The sequence below is a fragment of the Petromyzon marinus genome, chromosome 23 (genome assembly GCF_048934315.1).
Source record: "Petromyzon marinus isolate PM22_M1 ecotype Great Lakes invasive population chromosome 23, UKy_Petmar_22M1.pri1.0, whole genome shotgun sequence".
Lineage (NCBI taxonomy): Eukaryota > Metazoa > Chordata > Hyperoartia > Petromyzontiformes > Petromyzontidae > Petromyzon > Petromyzon marinus.
This window is the reverse complement of record NC_133689.1, coordinates 21,637,212-21,648,033: the sequence shown is the minus strand read 5'-3', so window position 1 is coordinate 21,648,033 and position 10,822 is coordinate 21,637,212.

The following is a 10,822-nucleotide window of genomic DNA, read 5'->3' as shown; positions in this document are numbered from 1 at the left end:
ATGGTGCAACTGATTTTGCTGTGCTGTGTTAAATCAGATATTTGCATGACTGCTTTTGTTCTAGTTTGTGAATAGCAAAAAGCATTCAACCTCATAATACATGTTGTTTTATTGGTCGCTCGTCCATTTCATATCCCATAGCTTAACCACTCATATCTTTGGATTCCGCTCGATGAGTCGAGCAGTACGAGTACCACCTTGATGGGTCTCCGACGTTTCCTTCCAGAGTTATTACAAAAAAACCACAAACATCCCAGAATCTTCTCGGTTTGGGGTCAAAATGTTGTCGCTCATTAAATCCCATAAGAAACGTCGCATCGAATAAATGTGATTGAATTCTCCCCGTCTGGACGAGCGGGATTGAATGGTGCAACTGATTTTGCTGTGCTGTGTTAAATACGATATTTGCTTTCCTGCTTTTGTTTTATTTTGTGAATAGCAAAAAGCATTCAACCCCATAATACATGTTGTTTAATTGGTCGAGCGTCCATTTTATATCCCATAGCTTAACCACTCATATGTTTCGATTCCTCTCGATGAGGCGAGCAGTACGAGTACCACTTTGATGGGTCTGCGACGTTTCCTTCCAGAGTTATTACAAAAAAACCACAAACATCCCAGAATCCTCTCGATTTGGGGTCAAAATGTTGTCGCTCATTAAATCCCATAAGAAACGCCTCATCTAATAAATGTGATTGACTTCTCCCCGTCTGGACGAGCGGGATTGAATGGTGCAACTGATTTTGCTGTGCTGTGTTAAATAAGATATTTGCATGACTGCTTTTGTTTTATTTTGTGAATAGCAAAAAGCATTCAACCCAATAATACATGTTGTTTTATTGGTCGCTCGTCCATTTCATATTCCATAGCTTAACCACTCATATCATTGGATTCCTCTCGATGAGGCGAGCAGTACGAGTACCACCTTGATGGGTCTGCGACGTTTCCTTCCAGAGTTATTACAAAAAAACCACAAACATTCCAGAATCCTCTCGGTTTGGGGTCAAAATGTTGTCGCTCATTAAATCCCATAAGAAACGCCTCATCTAATAAATGTGATTGAATTCTCCCCATCTGGACGAGCGGGATTGAATGGTGCAACTGATTTTGCTGTGCTGTGTTAAATACGATATTTGCATGACTGCTTTTGTTTTATTTTGTGAATAGCAAAAAGCATTCAACCCAATAATACATGTTGTTTAATTGGTCGAGCGTCCATTTCATATCCCATAGCTTAACCACTCATATCTTTGGATTCCTCTCGATGAGGGGAGCAGTATGAGTACCACCTTGATGGGTCTTCGACGTTACCTTCCAGAGTTATTACAAAAAAACCACAAACATCCCAGAATCCTCTCGGTTTGGGGTCAAAATGTTGTCGCTCATTAAATCCCATAAGAAACGCCTCATCTAATAAATGTGATTGAATTCTCCCCGTCTGGACGAGCGGGATTGAATGGTGCAACTGATTTTGCTGTGCTGTGTTAAATAAGATATTTGCATGACTGCTTTTGTTTTATTTTGTGAATAGCAAAAAGCATTCAACCCAATAATACATGTTGTTTTATTGGTCGCTCATCCATTTCATATCCCATAGCTTAACCACTCATATCTTTGGATTCCTCTCGATGAGGCGAGCAGTACGATTACTACCTTGATGGGTCTGCGACGTTTCCTTCCAGAGTTATTACAAAAAAAACCACAAACATCCCAGAATCCTCTCGATTTGGGGTCAAAATGTTGTCGCTCAATAAATCCCATATGAAACGTCGCAAAGAATAAATGTGATTGAATTCTCCCCGTCTGGACGAGCGGGATTGAATGGTGCAACTGATTTTGCTGTGCTGTGTTAAATAAGATATTTGCATGACTGCTTTTGTTTTATTTTGTGAATAGCAAAAAGCATTCAACCCCATAATACATGTTGTTTTATTGGTCGCTCGTCCATTTCATATCCCATAGCTTAATCACTCATATCTTTGGATTCCTCTCGATGAGGGGAGCAGCAGGAGTACCACCTTGATTGGTCTGCGACGTTACCTTCCAGAGTTATTACAAAAAAACCACAAACATCCCAGAATCCTCTCGGTTTGGGGTCAAAATGTTGTCGCTCATTAAATCCCATTAGAAACGTCGCATCGAATAAATGTGATTGAATTCTCCCCGTCTGGACGAGCGGGATTGAATGGTGCAACTGATTTTGCTGTGCTGTGTTAAATACGATATTTGCTTTACTGCTTTTGTTTTATTTTGTGAATAGCAAAAAGCATTCAACCCCATAATACATGTTTTTTTATTGGTCGAGCGTCCATTTTATATCCCATAGCTTAACCCCTCATATCTTTGCATTCCTCTCGATGAGGCGAGCAGTACGAGTACCACCTTGATGGGTCTGGGACGTTTCCTTCCAGAGTTATTACAAAAAAACCACAAACATCCCAGAATCCTCTCGATTTGGGGTCAAAATGTTGTCGCTCAATAAATCCCATAAGAAACGTCGCATCGAATAAATGTGATTGAATTCTCCCCGTCTGGACGAGCGGGATTGAATGGTGCAACTGATTTTGCTGTGCTGTGTTAAATAAGATATTTGCATGACTGCTTTTGTTTTATTTTGTGAATAGCAAAAAGCATTCAACCCCATAATACATGTTGTTTTATTGGTCGCTCGTCCATTTCATATCCCATAGCTTAACCACTCATATCTTTGGATTCCTCTCGATGAGGGGAGCAGCAGGAGTACCACCTTGATTGGTCTGCGACGTTACCTTCCAGAGTTATTACAAAAAAACCACAAACATCCCAGAATCCTCTCGGTTTGGGGTCAAAATGTTGTCGCTCATTAAATCCCATAAGAAACGTCGCATCGAATAAATGTGATTGAATTCTCCCCGTCTGGACGAGCGGGATTGAATGGTGCAACTGATTTTGCTGTGCTGTGTTAAATACGATATTTGCTTTACTGCTTTTGTTTTATTTTGTGAATAGCAAAAAGCATTCAACCCCTTAATACATGTTTTTTATTGGTCGAGCGTCCATTTTATATCCCATAGCTTAACCCCTCATATCTTTGCATTCCTCTCGATGAGGCGAGCAGTACGAGTACCACCTTGATGGGTCTGGGACGTTTCCTTCCAGAGTTATTACAAAAAAAACCACAAACATCCCAGAATCCTCTCGATTTGGGGTCAAAATGTTGTCGCTCAATAAATCTCATAAGAAACGTCGCATCGAATAAATGTGATTGAATTCTCCCCGTCTGGACGAGCGGGATTGAATGGTGCAACTGATTTTGCTGTGCTGTGTTAAATAAGATATTTGCATGACTGCTTTTGTTTTATTTTGTGAATAGCAAAAAGCATTCAACCCCATAATACATGTTGTTTTATTGGTCGCTCGTCCATTTCATATCCCATAGCTTAACCACTCATATCTTTCGATTCCTCTCGTTGAGGCGAGCAGTAGGAGTACCACTTTGATGGGTCTGCGACGTTTCCTTCCAGAGTTATTACAAAAAAAACCACAAACATCCCAGAATCCTCTCGGTTTGGGGTCAAAATGTTGTCGCTCATTAAATCCCATAAGAAACGCCTCATCTAATAAATGTGATTGAATTCTCCCCGTCTGGAAGAGCGGGATTGAATGGTGCAACTGATTTTGCTGTGCTGTGTTAAATAAGATATTTGCATGACTGCTTTTGTTTTATTTTGTGAATAGCAAAAAGCATTCAACCCAATAATACATGTTGTTTTATTGGTTGCTCGTCCATTTCATATCCCATAGCTTAACCACTCATATCTTTGGATTCCTCTCGATGAGGCGAGCAGTACGAGTACCACCTTGATGGGTCTGCGACGTTTCCTTCCAGAGTTATCACAAAAAAACCACAAACATCCCAGAATCCTCTCGATTTGGGGTCAAAATGTTGTCGCTCAATACATCCCATAAGAAACGTCGCATAGAATAAATGTGATTGAATTCTCCCCGTCTTGACGAGAGGAATTGAATGGTGCAACTGATTTTGCTGTGCTGTGTTAAATCAGATATTTGCATGACTGCTTTTGTTCTAGTTTGTGAATAGCAAAACGCATTCAACCTCATAATACATGTTGATTTATTGGTCGCTCGTCCATTTCATATCCCATAGCTTAACCACTCATATCTTTGGATTCCGCTCGATGAGTCGAGCAGTACGAGTACCACCTTGATGGGTCTCCAACGTTTCCTTCCAGAGTTATTACAAAAAAACCACAAACATCCCAGAATCCTCTCGGTTTGGGGTCAAAATGTTGTCGCTCATTAAATCCCATAAGAAACGTCGCATCGAATAAATGTGATTGAATTCTCCCCGTCTGGACGAGCGGGATTGAATGGTGCAACTGATTTTGCTGTGCTGTGTTAAATACGATATTTGCTTTCCTGCTTTTGTTTTATTTTGTGAATAGCAAAAAGCATTCAACCCCATAATACATGTTGTTTAATTGGTCGAGCGTCCATTTTATATCCCATAGCTTAACCCCTCATATCTTTGCATTCCTCTCGATGAGGCGAGCAGTACGAGTACCACCTTGATGGGTCTGCGACGTTTCCTTCCAGAGTTATTACAAAAAAAACCACAAACATCCCAGAATCCTCTCGATTTGGGGTCAAAATGTTTTCGCTCAATAAACCCCATAAGAAACGTCGCATTGAATAAATGTGATTGACTTCTCCCCGTCTGGACGAGCGGGATTGAATGGTGCAACTGATTTTGCTGTGCTGTGTTAAATAAGATATTTGCATGACTGCTTTTGTTTTATTTTGTGAATAGCAAAAAGCATTCAACCCCATAATACATGTTGTTTTATTGGTCGCTCGTCCATTTCATATCCCATAGCTTAACCACTCATATCTTTGGATTCCTCTCGATGAGGGGAGCAGTAGGAGTACCACCTTGATTGGTCTGCGACGTTACCTTCCAGAGTTATTACAAAAAAACCACAAACATCCCAGAATCCTCTCGGTTTGGGGTCAAAATGTTGTCGCTCATTAAATCCCATAAGAAACGTCGCATCGAATAAATGTGATTGAATTCTCCCCGTCTGGACGAGCGGGATTGAATGGTGCAACTGATTTTGCTGTGCTGTGTTAAATAAGATATTTGCATGACTGCTTTTGTTTTATTTTGTGAATAGCAAAAAGCATTCAACCCAATAATACATGTTGATTTATTGGTCGCTCATCCATTTCATATCCCATAGCTTAACCACTCATATCTTTGGATTCCTCTCGATGAGGCGAGCAGTACGATTACTACTTTGATTGGTCTGCGACGTTTCCTTCCAGAGTTATTACAAAAAAACCACAAACATCCCAGAATCCTCTCGATTTGGGGTCAAAATGTTGTCGCTCAATAAATCCCATATGAAACGTCGCAAAGAATAAATGTGGTTGAATTCTCCCCGTCTGGACGAGCGGGATTGAATGGTGCAACTGATTTTGCTGTGCTGTGTTAAATAAGATATTTGCATGACTGCTTTTGTTTTATTTTGTGAATAGCAAAAAGCATTCAACCCCATAATACATGTTGTTTTATTGGTCGCTCGTCCATTTCATATCCCATAGCTGAACTACTCATATCTTTGGATTCCTCTCGATGAGGCGAGCAGTAGGAGTTCCACCTTGATGGGTCTGCGACGTCTCCTTCCAGAGTTATTACCAATAAACCACAAACATCCCAGAATCCTCTCGGATTGGGGTCAAAATGTTGTCGCTTATTAAATCCCATGTGAAACGTCGCATCGAATAAATGTGATTGAATTCTCCCCGTCTGGACGAGCGGAATTGAATGGTGCAACTGGTTTTGCTGTGCGGTGTTAAATCAGATATTTGCATGACTGCTTTTGTTCTAGTTTGTGAATAGCAAAAAGCATTCAACCCCATAATACATGTTGTTTTATTGGTCGATCGTCCATTTCATATCCCATAGCTTAACGACTCATATATTTGGATTCCTCTCGACGAGGCGAGCAGTAGGAGTACCACCTTGATGGGTCAGCGACGTTTCCTTCCAGAGTTATTACCAATAAACCACAAACATCCCAGAATCCTCTCGGTTTGGGGTCAAAATGTTGTCGCTTATTAAATCCCATAAGAAACGTCGCATCGAATAAATGTGATTGAATTCTCCCCGTCTGGACGAGCGGAATTGAATGGTGCAACTGCTAGGCACGCTCACCAGCACGGAGGCCGCGAGGCTCGCCAGCCCCGCGTCATCCCCGGCGCGCAGCAGAGGCCCCGAGCAGCTGCCTCGGGGCCTCCGTCCGCCTCGCCACCTCCTCGCCCTCCTCCTCCTCGTAGTGACACGAGCGCGACGAGGTGGAGGCCATGCTTCCCTCGCCGGGCGCGCTCGACTCCTCAGGGGCGAGAGACGCCGACCAGACAGGGCCGGATTCAGGCTACGAGGGCCCTGAGTAAATTGCAAACAGTATTGCAATGTTTATTAAGTCATACAAAAGTGTTTTTACCGATGTAAAATGAACACATTTATTCGACTCGTGGTAAAATCATCAAACGTGAATGACTCGCTATACTCGTTTCTGTAAACACACGTCGAAAGATAAAAGGTCGACCCGAGGTCCTCGCTACCGTCGCTGAGCTGCGTAGATTCAATGTGGGGACGCAGTGCCTCGACCAGGGGGGCTGAGTCCCGATTGGCCTGGGGGGGGGGGGGGGTTGGCCCAACCCCGAGGCCAACTGTGGGGCGAGGGGAGGGGGCTCGTGAGAGCTGAACGCTGGACGCCACTAAACTATTTGTTTATTTTAGCAGGTGGGGCCCACTGAGCCATTGTAGCCTTTTTTTCAGAAGAGACCTGGCCACACATTATAGTCCAACGAAGTGGCTTATCATCGTGTGGAAATGTTAGCAGCCAAATACTCTTAAACGCGTGATCCTGATTGATACTAAATGTGGAGGAAGAAACCCAGAGGGCCTGGAGAAAAAAAAAAAACACGCGACCGAGGGGAGAGACGCAAACAAATTCCAAATATTACAGCAGGCGAGGTAGTGAACATCTCGCCACCGCGGCGCCCAAGCGCTGAGTCTGGGTCAACACTCATTTTTTACTTTTGGTGAATTGCGTCTTCGCGTTAACCGGGTCAGAGGGCCATTTGCCAGGCAACACGGCAGGGACATCCTAGCAGGCATTTGTGGTTGAAACTCGTTGCCCGCAGTTATAACGCCGTGAGTTGGGGGCTGAGTTATGCAATTAAAATGGTTATTTATAACATGTGCGATGTTGAAATGTCTCTTCAGCACCACGGTCTTTGCATAGAAGCACTCTTACAAAATGGAGCTGTATACCATTCACAAAAGCACCATGCCATAACCTTACAACAGTTCCATCTCCCAGCAGCTCACTTGTATACCCGTTTCCTTGCCAGAGGCTATGTTTGATCCTTAAATCTACACATTCATTGGGAACCTACCCCGATTTAGTAAAAAAACCTCACATTTTAGAATTTCCCACTGCATGTCACTGCCAACCGCACACTCACCTCTTACCCACTGATAGCTTCTGATTTGACAAGCCCATTGTTAGACCTACACCATACCTCTTTCTCAGGAAGTCCATGTAACAGTGGAATGTGTTTCAAATTCCGTGAGTTGGTAGCGCTTCCAATGCACGTGCGTTACAGTTTTAGGGACGAGGCTGTCTGCCTGTGCGTGAGTTTTAGGGATGAGGCTGTCTGCCTGTGCGTGACAGCTGTAGGGACGAGGCTGTCCGCCTGTGCGTGACAGCTGTAGGGACGAGGCTGTCCGCCTGTGCGTGACAGCTTTGGGGATGAGGCTGTCCACCTGTGCGTGACAACTGTAGGGACGAGGCTGTCCGCCTGTTCGTTACAGCTGTAGGCACGAGGCTGTCCGCCTGTGCGTTACAGCTGTAGGGACGAGGCTGTCCACCTGTGCGTGACAGCTGTAGGGACGAGGCTGTCCGCCTGTGCGTTACAGCTGTAGGGACGAGGCTTTCTGCCTGTGCGTGACAGCTGTAGCGATGAGCGTGCAGAGGCGCTGTGCGGGGCCGGACGTCGTTGCTGATCGCGAATCCCAGGCGCGCTACGACCACCTGGAGCACGTCAGCAGCTGTGGCCCCTCTGCCTGGAGATGTTCTCCAAGCCCGTGGTCATCGTGCCCTGCCAGCACAACCTGGGCCACAAGTGCGGCAACGACGCGTTGCAGTTGCTCGCCCGAACGCTCGCCTGTGACACTCACCTGCACGTTCACCTGTACACTGACATGAACGCTCACTCACCTGTACATTCTCTTGCACACTCACCTGTATACTCATTCGCCTGTGCACTTGCCTGTACAGTACTCACCTGTGCAGTGACTAGCCTGCACGCTCACCTGTTCATTGTCACCCCCCTCCCACCCTCCTTGGGGGTACGGGGGGGGGGGCCGTGGTGCCGCCAGGAGGTGGTGCTGCACCGCCACGGCGTGTACACCTCCAACACAGCCTCCTCCTCTACAACATCATCCACATCTACACGCAGCAGCAGCAGCAGCATGAGGGCAGGGGGCACGGAGCAGGGCAGTGACAAAGGGCAGGACACGACTGGGCCAGGGGGACAGGACGCAGGTGTAGGGGGCAGTGAAGGAGAGGAGGGAAGGGCAGGGTTTAGAGTAGGGTAGGAGGCAGGGAGGGCAAGGCTGTGTAGGGTAGAGTATTGGGGTAGAGGCGTATGGCTGGGTGGGGTAGTGTAGAGGAGGGCAAAACTGGGGATGGGCAGGGGTAGGGCAGTCTCAGGGCATGGTGGGCAAGGCAGCACAGCAGGAGAGGGCAAGGCTGGTCATAGTCACCTTGTTGCTCTGTCTGGTAGTTGCGTTGTTGGTGATGGTGGTGGTTGTTGTTGTGGGGTGTGGTTGTAGTACTATGGCAACCCGTGTTGTTGGTGGTGGTGCTAATGGCCACGTTGTTATTGTAGTGGTTGTGATCAGTGTTGTTGTGTTCATTGTTGTCTCTGTCATCGCTGTCACCGTCATCATCACTGTTGTGATTCTCCACGCAGCGTCGTCGTCGTTGTTGGAATCGCTGTTGTCCCAGTATTGTTGTTTATTGTTATCTCTGTGTTGTCATCCTCCAAGTGTTGTTGTTGTGCCAGTGTTATTGTTGTTGTCCTAGTTTCGTCGTCGTCGTCGTCGTTGTTGTGGTGGTGGCGGTGCCCCCAGGGGCCCCGGCGGCCGCAAGGACGCGGAGCCGCGCTGCTTGGAGCACGGTGAGGAGGAGGAGCAGGAGGAGGAGACACGTGGACTGATCCTCCTCCTCCTGGTGCCGCACGCCCAGCTGCTCGCTCTGCAACCAGCGGCACAGCCAGACGGCAACGCTCGACGTCATCAACGAGCAGCGTGACGTGGACTACTCCTCATACCTCCTCACACCACCACGCACCACCACACACCACCACGCACCACCACGCACCACCACACACCACCACCACTACACACCACCACACACCTCACACCACCACACACCACCACGCACCACCACGCACCACCACACACCACCACCACTACACACCACCACACACCTCACACCACCACACACCACCACGCACCACCACGCACCACCACCACTACACACCACCACACACCTCACACCACCACCACGCACCTCACCACCACACACCACGACACACAACCACACACCACGACACACAACCACACACAACCACACACAACCACACACAACCACACACCACCACACACCACCAAGCACCACGCACCACCACACACCACCACGCACCACCACGCACCACCACGCACCACCACACACCACGCCCCACCACACACCACCACCACCACGCACCACCACACGCCACCACACACCACTACACACCACTACGCACCACCACGCACCACGACACACCACCACGCACCACCACGCACCACCACACACCACCACCACGCCGCACCACCACGCACCACCATACGCCACCACACACCACTACACACCACTACACACCACTACGCACCACCACGCACCACCACGCACCACACACCACCACGCACCACCACGCACCACCAACACCACACACCACCACGCAGCACAACGCACCACAACACACCACCACGCACCACCACACGCCACCACACACCACCACACACCACCACGCACCACGACACACCACCACGCACCACCACGCACCATCACACACCACCACGCACCACCACACACCACCACCACTACACATCACCACGACGCACCACCACACACCACCACACACCACCACACACCACCACACACCACCACGCACCATCACCACCACGACAAACCACCACACACCACCGCCACCACACCGCTCTTCACACTTTCACGCCCCTCATCTCCAGACCTTCACGCCCCTCCATATACCCTGATTCCATCTTCGCTCACCCCCTCGCTCATCCACACACCTCACACATCCACACGCCTTGTCACACCTCATCACACCACCTCGCACCACCTCACACCTCCACATGATGTTGGAACCGGTACATCCCCCCCTGTATAGTGAGCTGAGTGATGGTGCTGGTGATGATGGTGATGCTATGTCTGTTACTGATGGTGATAAATACGTTGGTGATGTTAATGACGGTAATGGCAGTGATGATAGTTAATTATGTTGGTGATGGTGATGTTGATGATGGTAGTGATGTTAATGGTGATAATGGGCCGTCGCCTCCAACAGGGTGGGCCAAGTCTTGGTAGTGTTGGTTATATTTGTAGTGGTCGACTTGACGCGAACAACTTTCTTGTTTTCTCCGACACATCTTGTATTACAACTCTTCACAGTACGTCTGTGA